We start from the raw sequence: 20,123 nt of genomic DNA, 5'->3' as shown, positions 1-20,123 counted from the left end.
TCATGGATCGGCTGCCTCCTGCACGCCCCCTACTGGGGATCGAGCCCGCAACCCTGGGCACGTGCCCTGACCGGGAATCGAACCAGCTACCTCCTGCTTCAATAGGTCGATGCTCAATCGCTGAGCCACGCTGGGAGGGCTCTAAGATATTATTTTAAAGAGGAGAGTTTGTTATTCCATTACAATGTCCTTGCTTCTCTAATTATTTGGAAGGGTGAGTTTTCTCCAGGGAGAAAGGTTTGGGAAAACAAATAAGATGTCGGTGCAGGATGATGAGCAGAAGTGAGACATTTAAATACGCCGAGCTTTGCTAGTCTTAACCCAACAAACCCCAAAGCAAGTATAGCATTAAAGGTTAACTTGACCAGAGGGAAGGATTAACAGCAATAAGGAAAGAAGTCATGTATTGTAGCCGCCAAGCAAAAAAATGTCTTTTGTTATAATTCCTTTTCCCTTCTCCAAAGGTATGCCGACATAACAAACCTCGTGCAGGAAATGTGATCGGTTCTTAGAGTTTTTAAAACCCTCAGAAGAAGACGGTTTATATTTCGTCCTGGTGTCAACGAACGATTGTATAAAGGTAGCGTCGTCAGATAAAAATGTAGGATTTTTTTTTTCCAACTGAAAAAAAAATAATCGTTTTCATTACATGGGCAGGCTTTCTTTGGAGGTTAGAAAACAGAGGACTACCAGGCACATACCGACAGATCACGTATGTGAGGTTTCTGGCATCTCAGATCCACTCCGCTGAGACCCCCAACCTCCTTGTCTCAGTCACACCCACCAGCGAAGATTCGCTCCGCTGACTCTCACTGACAGATGGCGAGCCCCCGACACGCTGCCCAAGCTCTCTGTTCTCCAGGCGGCCCTCCCTGCTCCCCACGCTTCTTGGTCCCGTCAGTCAGAGGTGGTCTGGGTGGCATTCGGTCCAGGGTCAAGGTAGAGCAGCCCTTCAGCGTTTCTGCTCGTCTAGACCAGTGATGGCGAACCTATGACACGCGTGTCAGAGGTGACACGCGAACTCATTTCTTTTGGTTGATTTTTCTTTGTTAAATGGCATTTAAATATATAAAATAAATATCAAAAATATAAGTCTTTGTTTTACTATGGTTGCAAATATAAAAAAATTTCTCTATGTGACGCGGCACCAGAGTTAAGTTAGGGTTTTTCAAAATGCTGACACGCCGAGCTCAAAAGGTTCGCCGTCACTGGTCTAGACTGTGCGCCTTTCACTAGCACAAGAAAGGGTTCTGACATGAGCTAATGGGTCCGAAATCTCTCTCACCTGGGAAGCAGTGGGACTGCTGAGTCCAATAAGCCAGCGGTTCTCAACCTGTGGGTCGCAACTTTGGGGTTCGAATGACCCTTTCACTGGGGTCACCTAAGACCATCGGAAAACACATAGATAATGACATATTGTTTTTGTGATGAATCACTATGCTTTAATGATGTTCAATTTGTAACAATGAAATTGGGGGTCACCACAACATGAGAAACTGTATGAAAGGGTCGCGGCGTGAGGAAGGTTGGGAACCACTGATAAGCCATGTCTACAGGTAAAGGAAGACGGAGGAGCCCAGATGCATCATTAAGTCCATGCTCTGCTCTTACAGTTGGAAAACCGGGGAGGGGGAGGGGGTCATGTGACATGGTGGAGACATAAGTGTCTCTTAGGGTTTTAATCAGATTCAAATACAAGTATTTGGACCAAGTATCTGGCATGCTGGCTCTTCTGAGACATCCCACCCACCAGCAAGTCTGCAGCTTTTACCGGAGACACGCCCAAGACATGAAACTCAGTGTAGGTATTTTGCAAAAATTCAACAAGAAATAATAATTCTACAACACAAATAGAAAAGAGTGGAGTGTTTATCCCATGAGATTTAACAGTATCAAAAGTTAATCAGTGTAGCCCAGCCGGCGTGGCTCAGTGGTTGAGCATCGACCTATGAACCAGGAGGTCACAGTTCGATTCCCGGTCAGGGCACATGCCCGGGTTGCAGGCTCCATCCCCAGAGTGGGGCGTGCAGGAGGCAGCCGATCAATGATTCTCTCTCATCATGGATGTTTCTATCTCTTTCCCTCTCCCTTCCTCTCTGAAATCAATATATATATGTGTGAGTATATATATATCTACATCTACACACACACACACACACACACACACACAAATGTATATATATAAATCTGTGTAATTCTTAACAAATTGACACAAGTAAGGGAGCAAGTAGGAACATGGGCCAGAGAGTGGGGCTGATGAGGCTGGACAGACAGACCCTGAGTCGCCTGCCTGGAGGGCATGGTTGGCACTACCAGCGGGGCATGGCTTCAGGGAGCAGAAATAAAGAAGATAAAAGGTGGAGATGATCCGGGCACTGCTCGCTGCTTGCTGCTCAGGGATGTAGGAGGAACAGGAACGGCTGGCAGGACCCAAAGCAGTGCTATAGAGAGCCCCGGGCACAGGGCAAGGACAGGAGGGTCCCGGGGCAGACGATGCAAAAGATCGGTATGGACCAACCAGGCTGTGGCAGGTGGAGATCGGGCAGCTACTGGTGGTATGTGAGCTAACGGTTAATGCAGCAGAAACACCCAACATGTATCCAGTTTAAATGCATAATTATTTCTGAAATGGTGCCTGAGTGTCATGAAATAATACAGGCATTAAAAAAAATTTTTTTGCCACTTTTTATTTTATTTAATTATTTTTTAAAATCCTCACCCAAGGATATTTTTCCTTTTTTTTTTTTTTTTTAGCGTGGAAGAGGGAGGGAAAGACAGAGAGAAACATCGACGTGAGAGAAACACCCCAATCGGTTGCCTCCTGCAGGAGCCCTGACCGGGGTGCCAGAGCCGGGGAGGAGCCTGCAACCAAGGTCCATGCCCTTAGCTGGAATCGAACCCGGGACCCTTCGGTCCACAGGCCGACGCTCTATCCACTGAGCCACAGCGGCCGGGGCCATTAAGGCATTTTTAAAAGTGCCTCAGTTCCCATGTAGACACGGAGGGCGAGGCAGGGCCCTCAGTGAGCAGTGAAGTCTCGGGAGTGGCGTGCGGAGGATGAGAGAGACAAACGCGGGGGCGACATGGGCTTTCTCGGGACCTGTGCACACGCTGCCGGGGGCTCAATGATCACAATCGTCATTCCACAAGGCGGTATTTCCTATCTCCATTCGCAACAGAGACAAAAGAGACCGGGAGATATTTAATAGCCATCGTCCCCCGGCCACGGGCCGCGGCGGGCGTATCAGCATCGGGGTTATCTAACACGCCTTTGGCTCCACCAGGCCCAGTCGGGGGAGGCGCTGACCTTGAAAGGGGACACTTGTTCTTTGATATGTAGCAGAAGGCAAGGAAGTAAATATAAGTCAACGCGGACACCTTCATGGCCGGACAGAGGGACATGAAAAAGCTCCCGTGGATACCCCGTTGGCCTGAGGACGGATGTCCCCGCAGGTACGTGCCGGGGACGTGGGCCAGTGGCAGAGATTTGGGTCAGATTTTTCAGGAAACAGAGAAGATGACTGACTGGAAATAAATAAAGGGTTTGCGCTGGTTCAGCGCTGCCTGTATTGGGGAGCGTGCCTTCGGAGTCTCATCTCTATTTCTGTTATTAGAAAATGGAGCACATACAGTGAGTGCGAAAAGAACTTTCTTGACTACGAGTGGGAAACAGATGTAAACTATAATTTGTGTAAATTATTCAGCTCCGCACATCATTACCGGCTACAAACTATTTTAAATTTCTAGGACAACCCTTGAAGGTATTAAATTCACTGTCCTTTAGACGTCAGGAATCTTCTGAACGAACGGCAGATGCGCATCTATTTGGGATTCAGTATACGGGCATTTTTCATTAAATTCCATAACTGTTTCTCTCTTCCATACATGACTAAATATAAACGACATAAAGAAAAAAATAGGGCCCTTGCTGGTTTGGCTCAGTGGATAGAGCGTCGGCCTGTGGACTGAAGGGTCCCTGGTTCGATTCCGGTCAAGGGCACATGCCTGGGTTGCAGGCTCGATCCCCAGTAGGGGGCGTGCAGGAGGCAGCCAATCCATGATTCTCTCTCATCATTGCTGTGTCTATCTCTCTCTCCCTCACCCATCCTCTCTGAAATCAATCAAAATATATTTTTTTTAAAAAGAAAAAATATGGTGCCGATTCAGGGAAGACAAGGAAAACAGGGTAATGGAGAGGGACTGGTGCACTTGCAGATGGACGGCCAGGGCAGGCCTCTCTGAGGATGTGACTGACAGGTGCTCTGGGAGGACTCACAGGCAGCCACGCGGGCGGGAGACACGGGTGGCGGGCAGAGCCTCGCTCGAGTGGGCAAGCAGCGGGGAGCAGGCTGACGTCGCTAGAGCGTGAAGGCTTTGGGGGAGCCGTTCAGGCCTCGGGTTAGTGTACCCTGGCGGCAGTGGAAGAAGTTCAGCATTTTAAAATCTTCGTGGGAACATGCTGGGCATTAACCATGTAGGGTGCAGCTACGAGCAGCCATTCCCAAAGGCATATGTGTTGAGATTTTCATGTAATCCGTGAAACTATTTTTTTCATGGCTGCATTCTTTTTAAAATATATATTTTTTTATTGCTTTCAGAGAGGAAGGAAGAGAGAGAGAGAGAAACATCAGTGATGAGAGAGACTCATTGATCGGCTGCCTCCTGCACGCCCCCTACTGGGGACCGAGCCTGTAACCCTGGCATGTGCCCTGACTGGAATGGAACCTGGGACCCTCCAGTCCGCAGGCTGATGCTCTATCCACTGAGCCAAACCGGCCGGGGCATGGCTGCATTCTTTATAGACTTTTCTTCCTATACACACTTAGGGAAGTCCAAAGCAATCTGCATATCCTAAGCAGCGTACAGTCACTGAGAAACCAACTGGCTTCCGCTTGGTGGGCTTCCAGAAAGTTCCAGCAGCTTCTGGCAGGAAAGCCATGCAGGGAGAAGCAGACATGCGCCTTCCGGGAGGGAGCTGGGCGGGCGCCCTGGGGGGACATGGACCCAGGGAGCCAGGATGCTGGAGCTGGCGTGGGTCGCGGTGATCAACTCATTTATAAATGAAGGACGTGGAGCTCAGCCAAGCGATCGCTTGCCCAGGGTCATAAAACTCTCCAAGCGGAGCCAGGCCGGACCCGCTCCTGTAAGTGAGACGGGAGGAAGGGATGGGGCGCTCTCTCCCGCACACCCCTGACCGGCCGCGGTCACTCATGGAGGGTGAAGCCAGAGTCGCGTGCAACTCCATGGCCACCTCCTCGGTCAAGTCTTCCCGGGGCCTCCTCTTTGGGGGACACTGACCGTCCTCATTCTTCACCCGCGGAAGCCAGAGCGCTGCCGTCACAGCCACAGCCGACGTCGTCTGTCCCACCTCACCTTCTCCCGCCAATTGGCTGGTGGGGGTGTCTCCACGCCTTTGGGGATCCACACGTGAAACTTTCCATTTTGGTCTCAGTCATGGTTTCCAAATGATTGGTTCAAGCCTCCTTTCCCGGCGGCATCCTCAGCGCCTTGCTGACAGCCAGCAGCGATGCTGTCGCTGTCCTTGTCTGTGGTCGCATGCGGTTCGCATGTAGAATTCCCAGCTCATCTCCCGCTCGAGGCCCCTTGTCCCTGGCGAGGGCCAGCCCAGGTGCGTGGGGTGGAGGGCCTGGTGTCCCCGGGGCCAGTCCTCTCCTGTCACACCTGCAGCCAGGGGCACAGAGGCGGCCGGGAAGGGGCAATAGCTCTACAGAATGAGGGGGTCCCGCCCTCTGCTGGTGGCTCCTCTGTGCCGCCCGGTGACCGGGACGCGCTCTGGGGAGCAGGAGCCGGGAAGGCAGCACCGCCGGGGCAGGGTCCGGCTCTGGCTTTGTTTCCGCCTCTTCTCACCTCGGAATCCTGGAGGTGGCGGCGGGCAGGGGCGCCCAGTGAGAGTGTGAAAAGCCACCTGAAGTGCTACTGCGTGCGCCTGGCAACTCGATGAAGAAAATGAACAGGCAGAACCTCACCGTAAACGCTCCCAAAGATGCCGCTGGCTCCGTGGACCCGTCAGCCACACACCGATCTCTCCACATTGCCCGCGATCGCCTAATTGGCACGCAGGCGCGGGCCGTTTCACCGCATCAGAGACTGCTCACTGCACAGCCACCGTGTCCGCAGGCCTCCGATGACTCTGCGAGATAGGTATCATTTCCATTTCATCGATGATTCTCAGGGTGGCATTATTTGTCTGAGGCTACAAAGCTAAGGAGGGCTTTTCAGTCCCCTCCCCAGGATCTATGTGATCTGGGGAAGGAAAACATCTCATTTGTGCTACCATTGTCCTTGTCTCGATGTAAGCTTTTTTCCCTTTACCCGGAGCTCAAGGCCTGTTTCAAGAAGAGATGATAAACACGTCGCTTCAGAAATGGATGTGCAGGAGGAATGCTGTGTTTCAGAGTTTGTGATGTTTAGGGCAAATACATTTTTTGTCTCCGTCAGAGAGAATAATTGAAGGCTGACGTAGAAAGAGATGCATTGGGTGCCCTGCCTTTTCCCCGGGAAGAAGGGAGGTCAGAGGCTGCGGGAATGATGGGAGCGCCGAGACAAACCGAGGCCCCCCATCTTCGGGGCCAGGACCGCAGGTGATGGGAACGCACCAAAGGACCAGCAGATGGAGTCACCGTTAGGGACGCCCAGCCACGCCCGCCCCCCCCCCCCCCCCCACACACACAGACACATTCAGGCACGCAAGCTGAACACCCGGGTGTGAGGGAGACATTTTAAACACAAAACCCTCGCTCCACTGTCCTGACTTACCACATTCTTAAAATCGGGAAAATAGGCCATTCGGTTTAACCTTTTTCAATGAGGATGGGCAGTAAATATGTCCTTTAAAATGTTCGAAAAAATTTAAAAGTTGTGAATATCGATATGGAGATATCCACAGGAATCATAAAGTAGGTGCGACAGCTCGATACAATACAGACTTAGTGAACTATCGGATATTTGGTGGTGATACTAAACAAATAAACATAAACAAAACAACCCGGATCATGGGTGTGTGTCTTGAAAAGATGTTCGGGTAAGCCATGAAATTTCATGTTATCTTTTATTCTATATCTGCTAATTTCAATAAATGTAGAAATGTACTGTGTGAAATATTCTGTATTTTTTTTCCTTTGGATTAAGACAACTTATACTTTTTTACTTATAAAACTAACAAGTTATGTCGTTTAATCAGATTTAATTTAGGACACAAAGATAGAATTCGCATCCAGTAGCGTCTTGCTGTTGGTATAATTAATTTCAGGTGTATTTGTCAGGCTTTGTTCAGGAAGACCCAGAGTAGGTTAATTAAATGGTAGCGTCATGTTATTTTTTTTTCATGCTGCACTTTCTGACTTAAAATATTCTAATCTAGAATAGAATTTTACAATGAAAACGTTGGTGTTTTGACTCTCCAAGGATAAACGAGTAGAACACAAGCATTGTAATGTCTAGGTCAGCAATCCCAGGCCATTGTCACTGAGATGCAGTCATGAAAGGCACTCTTTTTTGGCAATATAAGAAAATTATTCAAATATGCTTAAGGAGTTTGAATTTTTTTGGTATTGTTCTTTTTAAAATATATTCTTATCGATTTCAGAGAGGAAGGGGGAGGGAGAGAGATAGAAACATCCATGATGAGAGAGAAGCTGGATCGCCTGCCTCCTGTACGCCCCACACTGGGGATCGAGCCCACGACCCGGGCATGTGCCCTGATCAGGAATCGAACTGTGACCTCCTGGTTCCTAGGTTGACGCTCAGCCACTGAGCCACGCCGGCCGGGCAGAAGTTGGAATGTTTTGCACTGAGAAAGCCATAGGTAAGGCCTCCTCTTCCTTCTACCAGGAGACAGTCCTGAGTAGAGAGAATTCTCCAATGTCGAGGGCTGTGGGCCTCCCCACTCCCAGCCGTGTGACCCTGACTCCCCTCCAGGGTCAGCCAGTCCTGACCAGGACCGGGAGGCTGTTGAATCAACCTCAGGCCCCCCACCTGGAGGGGGCAGCGTTTACCTGCCAATCAACCTGGAAGTGACTCCCTGAAGATGAGCCCCAGGCCCCCATGCACAGTCAAGAGTCTCAGCATTGCCGTACCCCTCACCCCCTCAGACCCCCCCCCCCCCCCCGCAAACCAGCCCTGGCCACTCATTGAATTTCCCCCCAACACATCTGCGTTACACAACGGCTTGACCCTTTCCAACAGCCCCCATTAAACCCGGTTCTGTTTGTGCTCGAAACGAAATGGGTGATTGGAGAGGCAACTGATCACCTTCACCTGCCTTGTAGCCCTTCAGGTGGGTCTGGTTCCTCCCACTGACCCTCTCGTTGACTTTTTAAACTTCAAAATAAAATTCACACCTTCACCCAAAGCCAAACAGAAGGGGCCTCGACGGACATATTTTGTGCCCCGACCAGGAAGCCTCCCCTTAAGATCAGCGTCGGAAAGGAGCTGCGTTATCTGTGTCCTCCCTCCTCCCTCCTGTCTCGTCCGCGGGGCTTGCTGGCCTCACTTGCTCCCAGTCCTTTGCCTTCTCTGCGCTACCCTTCCCACTGGGTCCCAGACAGGGCGCTGACTTCCTCACCCTCTTACCTCCGATCAAGTTCAGCCACAGGGAAGCACCGGCGAGAGACGGTGGTGGCAGGAGGCAGTTCTGGGTGTCGCTTCCTGAATGCTCGCCCTGTTCTGGGCTCATGGTCTGGACGTGCCCATCGGGGCGCCCCTTCCCCACGCGCCCGCTGCTGCCTCCTGAGGACCCCGGAGAGGGGACGGGGTCCCGGTCCCCACGGCCGCCGTCTGTGGTGCCGCAGCACCTGCTCAGGCCTCTTCCATTAGCTCCTTATTAACCATCTCCAGCTCCGCCTCCCCGTGTCCTGGGCCTCCCGTCGGAACTCCCATCGCTCCGCCTCCCTCAGCTCCTCCCTGGGAGGGACACGTGGACTTGGGGTTCAGGTCGGAGCTTGTGGGTCCTCTGTCTCCATCCGTCACTCTTACGGCCAGAAACAGGGCGGCTGGGGGGGAATTGCAGTGTGGCGCCCAGAGCCCATCCGATGGGGCAGCCGCTGGCGGGGGCACACAGAAGGCGGATTTTCACCCTCTGCAGAGCCAGCCCCCCGGCGAGGAGAGGACAGACAGCCGGTCCCCCAGCGCCTCTCACCTCCTCGGCCGCGTGTCACAACCTGGACCTGTCGGCCCTGACACGTCTCCGGTGTCAACACCGTCGAACTACCTGCAACCATAACCCTTTCAAATGCTCTTACTGCTCGCAGCTCCTCCCCGGTGGCACTGCTGTGGATCCGGCTGAAGCAGACGCTGCCTCGTAAGCAACGTGAGATGTCCCCCCATGACTCGGTCCTGTGCCTCGGCTGACAGATGGCTGATGGGGCCCTGCCTCCCTGCTCCCCATGACTCTGCTGGGTGCCCACCCCGCTCATAAAGAGGCACACGGATGGCTTTCCGCGAGGAGAGCGGAGTGAACCATCATTCTGTCTCTCTCCTGTTGACAGCAGCGGCAGCTGAAACCGAATCGATGCTCTCGAGGCAAAATCATTACGGCGGGAATTAAAGCACCGTCTCCGTGTCGCTGTGTTAATGAGTGGCTTCGCGGCTGCTGCTGCCTGATTCTTCGGGAGTTCCTCTCAGCCCCTCGCTGACGCCATCCCTCCTCGCCTGTCGCTGATGGGGGATCGCACACACATTGTGCACACGCCCAGTCAGGACAAGCACGGGGCACCTGCAAAGGAGCATCCCCAGGAAGGCGTGTGTGTGTGTGCATGTGCATGTGCGAGTGTGTGTATGTGTGCACACATGTGTGCATGTGCGAGTATGTGTTACCGTGTGTGCATGGGCATGTGTATGTGTATGTGTGAGTGCCTGTGTGCATGGCCATGTGCGTGAGCATATATGTGCATGTGCTTATATGTGCAGGTGTGCACGAGCACAAGTGTGAATATGTTAGTTTGTGTTCACATGTATATGTGCACATGTACACATGTGTTAGTATGTGTGTGCATGCGAGTATGTGTATACGTGTGCACGTGTGTGCATGTGTATGTGCGTTCATATGTGTATATGTGTGTGTGTGCATGTGCGCGTGTGGCATTTGATCTGACCCCTCCTTCCGCTGGGAACTGGCACGGGCTATCCCACCTGGAAGCCTGTCTCTGGCACAGCTCCCCTCGGCGTCAGTCCGGAGGACGGGGATTTTTTACAAATAAAAATCAAAGACACTTCCTGTAGGTCAGACAGGAGACCTACATGGGAAGAGGGGACGACTGGGTATGTTCCAGAGAGTCCTCCCAACCCCAGTCACCCAGGAGTGCCCTCCCGCTGCCCCTGCTGCCCCCGCCCGCCTCACTTAGGCCTGAATTGGAACCGTGGGGGGCGGTTACCGCTCACCAAGAAATGGCTCCACCCACTGAGCCACCCCCCAGGACAGACGCTCCTTTTCTACAGGACTGAGCCCCGCCCTGTGCTCCCTGCCCCTCAGCACCAGCCTCCCGCGGCCTGTGAGTCCCCAGGCAGCCCAGGCGGCCCCCTCCCGCAGCCCGGCCTACGTGCCTGGCCTTTCTCATGACCAGCCCTGCCCTTGCTCCTCTTCCTCGGTCCCATCCGCTTCTCACGTGTTAAAAAGAAAATCAGCTGAATGTGCCATCGGAGACATTGCAGACAACACGGGAAAATGAAACGATCACTTTCAGATGATCCTGCGGGGAGGGGGCCGAGGATTAGGTGCTTCCTCGTCTCTCTCACAAACACGACTCTGCTGGGTTCATCACGGTGAGGACACGGCACCGGAGCGGCTTTCATGACTATTAGATTCATCAGTAAGAAGTGCAATGGGAGGGGGCGGGGGGGGGGGGGGAATGCAGAACGTAGTTATTATAGAAATGCCTGAGGAACTGTTGCAGGTAATCTTCAATTCTTTTGAAAGTGAGTACATAAATCAGTGTTTGTAACTGCTGGTCTTGGACTAATTTGGGGGAGAACACGCTGTTGAGCTGCCCAGACAAGCATTAAATAATAACCAATGAAATAACATCTTAAACGGTAGGAAATATTGGCCCGGAGTGAGGCTTTTACCTTGTAACAAATATTAAAAGGTAAACGTTAGATATATCTTCTTAATTATGACCGTAGACTCAAACTGTTGAAGTAATGAATAGAGCAAATAATTACCCTGGAGTTACCGTGACAATAATTCTGTTCTAGATGCTGTGTGTATGTACACACACGCACGCACGCACGCACGCACGCATTTGTATTTTATCCTCACGTTGACCCACTTAGCCACTACATATGCTGGTACTTATTAATATGGTGATATAGTTAATGACCGGAACATTTTTAAATTAAATACAGAACTTACTTTTTGTGGAATTTTTCAAATATTTCTCATTTGCATAATGGGCAGGAGAAAGCAGGGGATTGGATAAAAATAAAATGATAGACACTTCTCTTACACGGGGAGGAGGGGAGGTGTGTGTGGGAGAGTTAACTTCAGGGTGGACATGGCTACCCACCGCAACTCGCTTTTATTAGAGCGTTTTCCTTTCAGACTATCCTACGTGGCAGCTCTAGGTCTGAGTTGGCAAGGCCACCACGCAGGCCTCTCCTGAGCTCATCCGGGCTCGAATGTGGCCCCACAATCGAAATTCTGTCTCCCGACAAAAAATGATGAAGCCAGGAAAAAACACACACCACACACACTCTGAAGAGACAAAGCAATCATCAGATTCAGACTCAGATATGACTCAGATGTTGGGATGATCAGTCAGGGAAATTAAAATCACTATGATTAGCATATTATATTAAATGCTCTAATGGAGAACGTGGGATCATTCTGGCAACTTCAGCAGAGATGGGAACTGTAAGAAATAATTCAAATCAAAACGATGGAACTCAAAGGCACGGCGATAGAGATGAGCAATGCAGTTGACACGCTCATCAGATGACTCAGTACAAACTAGGAAATGGTCGAGCTTGAAGAGGAATGATGACAAATTACCCACCGGAAAGGCAAAAAGGGAAAAGAATAGAAGAAAAAAAATCCCAGTGCCTCCAAAAGCTAAGAAACAACACCAAAAGGTCGAACATTCCTGTAATTGGACTCCAAGAAAAAGAAAAAAAGAGAGAACAGGGCAGAAGAAATCCTCAAGGAAGCAATGGCGGAGTCGGACTCATGTGTGTGTGTTTTCTACACCCCCAAGCAATGACCTCAGTCCTGACACTGTCTACCTGGAAGGCAACAGCATCGGATCCCACAGGGTCAGGTCTCGGTCCCTCAAGGACTGCCCCACACCATTTCAGAGGCCTCCCTGGCCCAGGTTGTCACTCTGTCACCTGTGCATCTGACCAAGGAGCGATAGATAGGAGGTTAAAAAGACCCCCTCCCTCAGCCCTGGCTGGTTTGGCTCAGTGAATGAAGTGTTGGCCTCCACATGTGCCCTTGACCGGGTTCAATTCCGGTCAAGGACACATGTGGCCTTGATCCCCAGTAGCGGGTATGTGGGAGGCAGCTGCTTCCTGCATGCCCCCACTAGGGGATGGAGCCCACAACCCGGGCATGTGCCCTGACCAGGAATCGAACCGTGACCTCCTGGTTCCTAGGTGGACGCTCAACCACCGAGCCACGCCGGCTGGGCTTCCCTTTTATTTTGCAGAGAAATCACGTGACATGCGGGCGGGTGACCATGAACACAGAGAGAGAGGTGCTTCCCACAGCTGGTCTCCGGGCAGGCCTTGTGCCAACAACGGAAAGTGGAGTCTTTCACACCTGACCCCGCCCGGGGCCCTTTGTCGCTGGGCAGGGACGTCATGAAGCTGAAGGATTTCCTCCTGAGCTTGTGTACAGACCCGAAGTTCAGTGCCACCGCCTCACCTGGATACCCACCTGGCAGGACAGCCCAGGCACTAAGCCCTCGGCAGCGACGCCAACACCCCTCGCTTCACCACGGAGCTGGTTTTCAAGTAGGAATCAGGGCTGCGATGAAAAGCAATCCATTCTCTGGCTCCGGCTCCATGAAATTAGCTCCGTAATGACATGCTCTCCAGCTGATTAATTTTTTCCTGGCGGGGACATCTGCTGTCATTTGAACACTGTCCAGTATGCATCTCCGAAGCAGATGGGGACGGCACGGGAGACGTCGGGTGGGCTCACGATTGGAAGTCCTCCTGTTTCTTTTGGATACGCCTGGCGACAGGCCAGGGTGGCTACTCTCCCTCCGTGTGAGCGAGGCAGTGGTCAGCGGTCACAGGGAACAAAGGCGTGACCTCAGGGGGGCACCTGGGTCCCCGAGGCCCCGTCTCCAGGCTGCCACTCGAGGGCGCTTTGCTGCGCACAGGCCGAGTGATTAAACACTCGGTGAGCGCCTGGGTTGCCAGCTGGACGCGACTTGACACCCTTATTAATCTTGAGAAACGTCCTCACTTTCATCTGATTAGAAAAGTTTGGAAAAGCCCGGTGCCATGTGTCCGCGTCGCTGCCAGCCGATAATGCCAGTTGGCAGTTTCCATTCATTAACAGTTTTCTTTTTCATTAACGGGCCCGAGTGCTTCGGGATGGCTCTCTGTTGCCGCTTCCCGGGCACCGGGAAGCAGATGTTGCCCGTTCCGGGCGCTGCGAAATGTTGGAACTCTCTCAAGATGCCCCGATGGCTGGAGCCACCATGCGGTCCTTCTCCTCCCGCGACCCGTTTCTCTCTGAAGCTGGGCCAGGAGCCTCCATACCTTGCATCTCGCTCGCGGGTAGACGTGCATGACGCAGCCAATGTCACGGCCGTCCGATGAGCCGGGCTCCATGGCAGGGGAGCCAAAGAGCATGGATTTCTGGAGCCTAACATCTCAGTCCTTCGAGAAGAAAGCTTGTGTGAGGCACGAACCTTAGTGAGTAAGAGGGGGCCGGTGGGGCCTCCGTCGTGCAAAACAGAATCCAGTGCAACACGTCGTGGAACAGAAATCTGTAAAATAGTAAGGAAGGAAGAGAGGAGAGACTGGGGGGGGGGGGGGAACAAGCTCTTAGCTGAGTTTTCAAAGATCGAATGGATTCATTCAGCTACAAAAGAGAAGGAACATTAGTCCAGGCAGGAGCAAATGCATTCAGGCATAAAATGCCCCTTTAGCCTGGCCAGTAAGGCTCAGTGGTGCAGTGTCGACCTGTGAACCAGGAGGTCTCGGTTGGATTCCCGGTCAGGGCACAGGCCCGGGTTGTGGGTTCTATCCCCAGTGTGGGGCGTGCAGGAGGCAGCCAATCCGTGATTCTCTCTCATCATGGATGTTTCTATCTCTTGCTTCCTCTCCCTTCCTGTCAATAAAAATGTATTTTTTTTTTTTAAAAAAAGAAAATGCCCTTTTAGGCATGAGACATGCATCCAATGAGTGAAAAGGCAGGAAGGGACATTCAGGTCACTGGTTCCCAAACTTTGCAGCCTCGGGACACCTTGACACCCTTAAAGATTACAAGGACCATCAGAAACCTCCCTTTGCATAGGTTGTAGCTATAAGATTTACCATCTTTGAAATTTACACTGAGATAGTTATTCAATATGTATGCCTTCATTCGTTAAAAAAGACACACACATTTATGACATAATGATCTTTCCTAAACCAAAAAATAATAGTAAAAAGTACGGCATTGCTTTTGGAGAGTTCTGGGTTAACGGGACACAACGAGATTCTTGTGTTTGCTCCTACGCTCGCTCCATTGCACTATGTTGTTTTGCTTGAAGGAGGTGGAGGGAAGAGGATGAGGTTTTTAATGGCCTCGGCAGAGAATTGTGGCTATTCTTTTTAACTCCACATAAAAATTCCCCAAGTGGCCGTTTCTTAGAGGTTTGGTGCACTGAGAAATCTGACAGGATGCTAATTTAGTTTTCATATTCGGTTGCATTAAAACCCAGGACATCATACACCGGTCACTTAGAAAACACTGGTGCTTGTCCTGGCCGGGTGGCTCCGCTGGTTGGAGCGTCCTCCTAAACACCAAAATGTTGTGGGTATTCTTGGTCAGGGCACATAGCCAGGTTTCTGGTTCGATCCCTGGTCAGGGCGTGGGAGAAGGTGTTTCTCTCTCACATCGATGTTTCTATCTATCATCTTACACAATAAAAGGTTAATATGCAAATTGTCACCTTGGAGTTCCACTGGGAGACCAAGAGTTCGCTCGCTCGCTCGCTATGATGTTAGCTGACCACCAGGGGGCAGCGCGGAACATGGCAGGTGACCAGTGGCAGTGGGGTGCTGAGGGAGCGAGGGAAGGAGGAGATGGGGAGACGGGAAACCTGATTGGCCCTGATGGCCAGACAGTCCTAGGAACCCTACCCATGCATGATTTTCGCGCACCAGGCCTCTAGTCTACATCTCTCTCTCTCTCTCTCTCTCTCTCTCTCATCTATCTATCTATCTATCTATCTATCTGTCTATCTATCATCTATGTCCTCCCTCTCTATCATCTATCTATCTCTCCTTTTCTCTAATACTAATAAGCATGTCCTCAGTTGATGATTAAAAAAATAGAAAATATTGGCTCCCTGTATTCCCAGATCTTGTCAATGTGGACACATCTCCTTATTCAACACCCAGATCCCAGCTCTGCACCTCCCCAGTCACCTCAGAAAGTCTTCTGGTTTTGAGAAGCCAATTCACAGTAGCAGACACAAGTCTTCCCAAATTCCTTTTTTTTTTTGGCGGAAACACTTGGATTTCATCAGTGATTTTTCTTGAGGCAAGAGCCAAATCCGAACACCTGCCGCCTGCCTGTCAATCACACTTGGAAGAAAAATGTTCCGGGGAAAACAGTGCCCAGAGCAGCGGGCACCTCCATCTCTCTGGTGCTTCTTCTCAGAGACCCTCGCCCCCCCCCCCCCCGCCCCCCTCCCATGGGCACGGCTGCAGCTGGAGGCAATGCTAAGCCCTCGGTCTTCCAGTGGCCGCAGCGCTGCTGCACTTTAATAACCGCATCGGCCCCGCTTCCCTCCGGGGAGCAGGCGCTGGAACATTCTGTGCCCCGCAGAGTGACTTGCATGGCAACACGGCCACGGAGAAGCACAGGCCGGGAGCCGGGGCACACCCAGCCCCCCGTGTTTACTGCCCCAGGACGGGTGGCCCCACCTGTGACCCTCAGCTTCAGTTCTCACTTTCCACAGAGAGAAAAAGTGGCTCCTCAACGAGCCCCAGGCCCCCAGTAAAGAGCCAACGGGGGTGGGGGACGTGATCTGGAGCTTGGAAAGCAGGGCCCACCTGTGCCTCACGCACCCCGGCTGCTGACACGTAACCAGCTCTCGTTACGTTCACTCACACACGGACCCGCTTGCTCATCCACCGGCTAATTCCCTCGGCAAATATTGATGGAGCTTGTGTGCGAGCCATTAGGCGAAGGAATGGGTTTAACAATGAGTGAGGCTGGGGCCTGTCCAGAAAGCGGTTGCCACCCATCGCAGGAGATCAGACGGTTATTCAAGCATCTTTTCCGAACGCGAGAACCGCCAGGAGCCACGGGCTGGTGCCGGCGGCGCGCTGGGCACGCGTGTGAATGGAACTTGGAAACGTTCATGGAGGTTTTGGCACCGGAGCCACAATTCCAGGGCTAACGGAGGAGGTGAGGACATTTAATCAGAGTAAGTGACTTCGGGAAAGGCAGAGAGATGGGAAAGCAATGCAGCTTGAACTTGAGGGCCACCGCACTGGGTCCATGGCCAGCTGTGTCTTAAAAAACGATTCTAGGAGATGAAGCTGGAAGAGGCAGTCGGGCCCCCCCCGAGAACGCCAGTCTTGCTTGGGCTCCCCGACTCCAAACTCGGAGGCATTTCTCTGGTGAAATCACCGACCGTTGTTGGCACGGGGTCTTTTCTATTAGAAACGATGCAGAAAATGTTTATCTTCCTTCTTAAGCATTTACAGGAAGATGAACTCGAGCCACATATCACCTCACCTTTCCGTATCCATGATGACTAGACGCGATGCTTCATTATGGAGATGAGCGAGCTGCAGGCCAAGTGGAGTAGTTCAGGATTTATTTACTTTTATTTATTTATCTCCTTGCCCCCTTTTAACACCTTAATCTGCTTTTAGACAGTCAGGCCGAGGAGTACTTTTCTTAAGGTAATAATTTAAATGGCAATATATAGATGGCATCGTCAGAGGGGAACATAACTCCTGGAAAAGGATATAATTGCAGGAGGGTCTTTATAAAGAACCGTGCTGAGTACATGATGACTTTCATCGATATGTCTCAGATTTTAATTTTTTTTAAGTTATAGAGAGCTGTCCTCAAATTACTTTTTAGGTTTGACTTTGTATATCGTAAGCCTCATTTAATAGATTTACAGATCTCAGAAAATAAATCGTGGAACTTAATTTGTTTAATGAATATCTTCCAGGAGATTTTCTTTAATGCATTGAGATAAAAGAGGGGGGAAAAAAACCCAGAAGGAAAATAAATACTTGGGAAAATTTTTCAAATTGCATTACACGAAAATAGAATTCCTTTGGAAGGATAGCAGACGCAACAAATTAAAGCTGGAAATCTGAGGGCAAAAATGACTTCGAGAGAAAAACAAGCTTTCTCTCGTGGGTTTTAAGATGATTAGAGGGAAAACAGCTGTTAGGAGACACAACATGTTAATTATAATGTTTAGATAAGAGAAATGATTATCAAGAGAAAATGGGGTGAGATTCCAGCAGTGTGCGGTGAACCACCCGAGGCTGGCTTTCAGCGGGAGCCCCTCCATCTCATTCGGGCCATTCTCGGAGGTAAGCGGACCTGGTTTTCCTCGGAGCTTGCCAACAGGCAGAGCCCGGGGTGGCTGGAGCGGGGAGGGGGCGGAGATTCGAGGGAGTAGCGGCCGAGAGAAAACCCCCCTCTGCTGTCTGCTCGTGGATGGTCTTGGGTTTAGGGAGGCACGAGCCAGAACATTGGGGGATTGTATTAAATGCCACCAGAATGGCCCATGAAACACACTCACCGGGCTAATTATCACCCATATGGCCGCGGCGTGAACAACTGGAGACACCGTCTCACTTGGGATTTTCGACGCGAGGCGAGCATGCATCTCCTGAGTAACAGCGGCCGGCTAGTGAGAGTCAAGGTCAAACTCTGCATCCCCTAAATCCCATCAATTTACAGGAAGGAGGCACCTCCACACACAGCACCCTGAGATAGATATAGATATAGATATAGATATAGAGATAGATATATAGATAGATATAGCAGCCCTGGATAGGGAGATAGATAGATAGACAGATAGATAGATAGATAGATTGATTTAGCAGCCCTGGTCAGGGAGATAGATAGATAGACAGATAGATAGATAGAAATAGCAGCCCTGGACAGGGTTGCTCAATGGGTTGGAGCATCACCTCATGCACCAAAAGGTTGTGGGTTCGATTCCCGGTCAGGACACAGGTTTCAGGGTCGAACCTCAGTCGGGGTGTGCACGGGAGGCAACTGATGGATGTTTCTCTCTCCCTTCCTCTCCCTTCCTCTCTGAAACAATGAAAATATATATTTTTAAAAAGAACAGCTTTATAGCTGAGGAAACTGAGTCCCCACAAGGAGGAGAGGCTACAGGGCAGAGGAGAGGCACACACCAGGCGGAGAAGACGGGTTGCTCTCTGAGGCTGGGACACACATGCTAAGCCTTAAACAACTTGTCTTTGAGCTGGGAGTGCTGCGTGGGGGGTTCTGAGAAGAGGGGGAGCAGAGGAGCCGGTGCCCGAAGGTGGAGCATCACCCCGGCGGGTGGGGCACGCCGCGTTTTGGTGCCAAACGTTGAGTTATGACACCAGGAATGAGCCTGGATGCGAAGGAGTTTGGACATTGCCTCATAGATCTTTTTTTTTTTTTTTAAAGACCAGCATTATCAAAATTGAAAGCTTAGCTCATCGGCAATAAACCTGTTAAATGTCCTGCAAATCCGTGCACTCTGCCTGCAATGCAATCATAATCGAATGAGTCACTTACGGGAAGTGCCCGCCCAGGGAGGGCTCGGCCAAAATCAGCATCGGTTGCTAATCTCCTGAAAGCAGACTCAGACGTGAACACTGGTTCCAGGATCGGGGACCTTCTGATCTCCATTTAATCCTCGGGAGGCTGAGTCAGGCCTCGGAGGACCAGCAGTAAACATGCGCCCGGGGAGGTCGCATGGAGCCCTGCAGGGACGCTCCATCGCAGCACGGAGCAGCAAGGCTTTGCTAACCAGGGCGTTTTCCAAATCTCGGTCCAGGTTGTCTAACTCGGCTGTCGTGTGGCCCCAATGTGACTTGTAAAAAATATATTCGTATTGATTTCAGAGAGGAAGGGAGAGGGAGGGAGAGATAGACACACACACACACATCAGTGATGAGAGAGAATCACTGATCGGCTGCCTCCTGCAAGCCCCCTCCTGGGGATCGAGCCCGCAACCCGGGCATGTGCCCTGAGCGGGAATCGAACCGTGACCTCCTGGTTCCTACATTGGTGCTCAACCACCGAGTCACGCCAGCCGGGCCCAAATGTGACTTTTTGGATCTTTCCCATAGGCCCACAGGGATTGTCTCTAACGCTGCCCACCTCGGGTGTCCACGGGGCCACTTTCTGCGCCTGAGCCCATGACAGAGGCGGAGGCGGTGACAATGGGTTCCCTCGGGGGAGCCGAGCCGCAGCTGGTGCTCAGCTTTTTAAATGCTCACTGGCCCTGGGCAATGTTTTGTGTTTACCAGGCGGCTGTGTTTTCCAAATGCAAAGCCCTTTGATCACTGACGCTCTATTGTTGCGGAAAAAAGGAAGAGAGAAAAGACCACAAAAAAATCAAATCATGATTCCACCTCTCATACCTTTTCATCTGGGGCCTGAGGTCGGTCCTTCCAAATGCTCCGCAGGCGGCCCCAGACGAGCCGGATGTGCGGGCGGGCGCCAGCCAGGTAATTACTTTCCCACACCTGCTCCTCTCCCGCGGATCCAGGCACCTGCGCGTGCTTTTGGAGCAGGAAAATGAATTCAGCGACGGGGACATGTAAAGGTCCTCATTACTTTAACCGAGAAATAAAGCCATTTAATTTTGCTTTGAGATGTCTGATTGCTGGCCCCTCCGAAGGCGTGTAACTCCCCCAGCGGGGAGCTCTAGTGGCTGCAGACAACACCGAGGAGG

This window comes from Myotis yumanensis, unplaced genomic scaffold (assembly GCF_028538775.1).
Source record: "Myotis yumanensis isolate MYYU_CA2020_CCGP unplaced genomic scaffold, mMyoYum1.0.hap1 SCAF_22, whole genome shotgun sequence".
In the NCBI taxonomy this organism is placed as follows: Eukaryota; Metazoa; Chordata; class Mammalia; order Chiroptera; family Vespertilionidae; genus Myotis; species Myotis yumanensis.
This window is presented reverse-complemented; position numbering follows the sequence as displayed.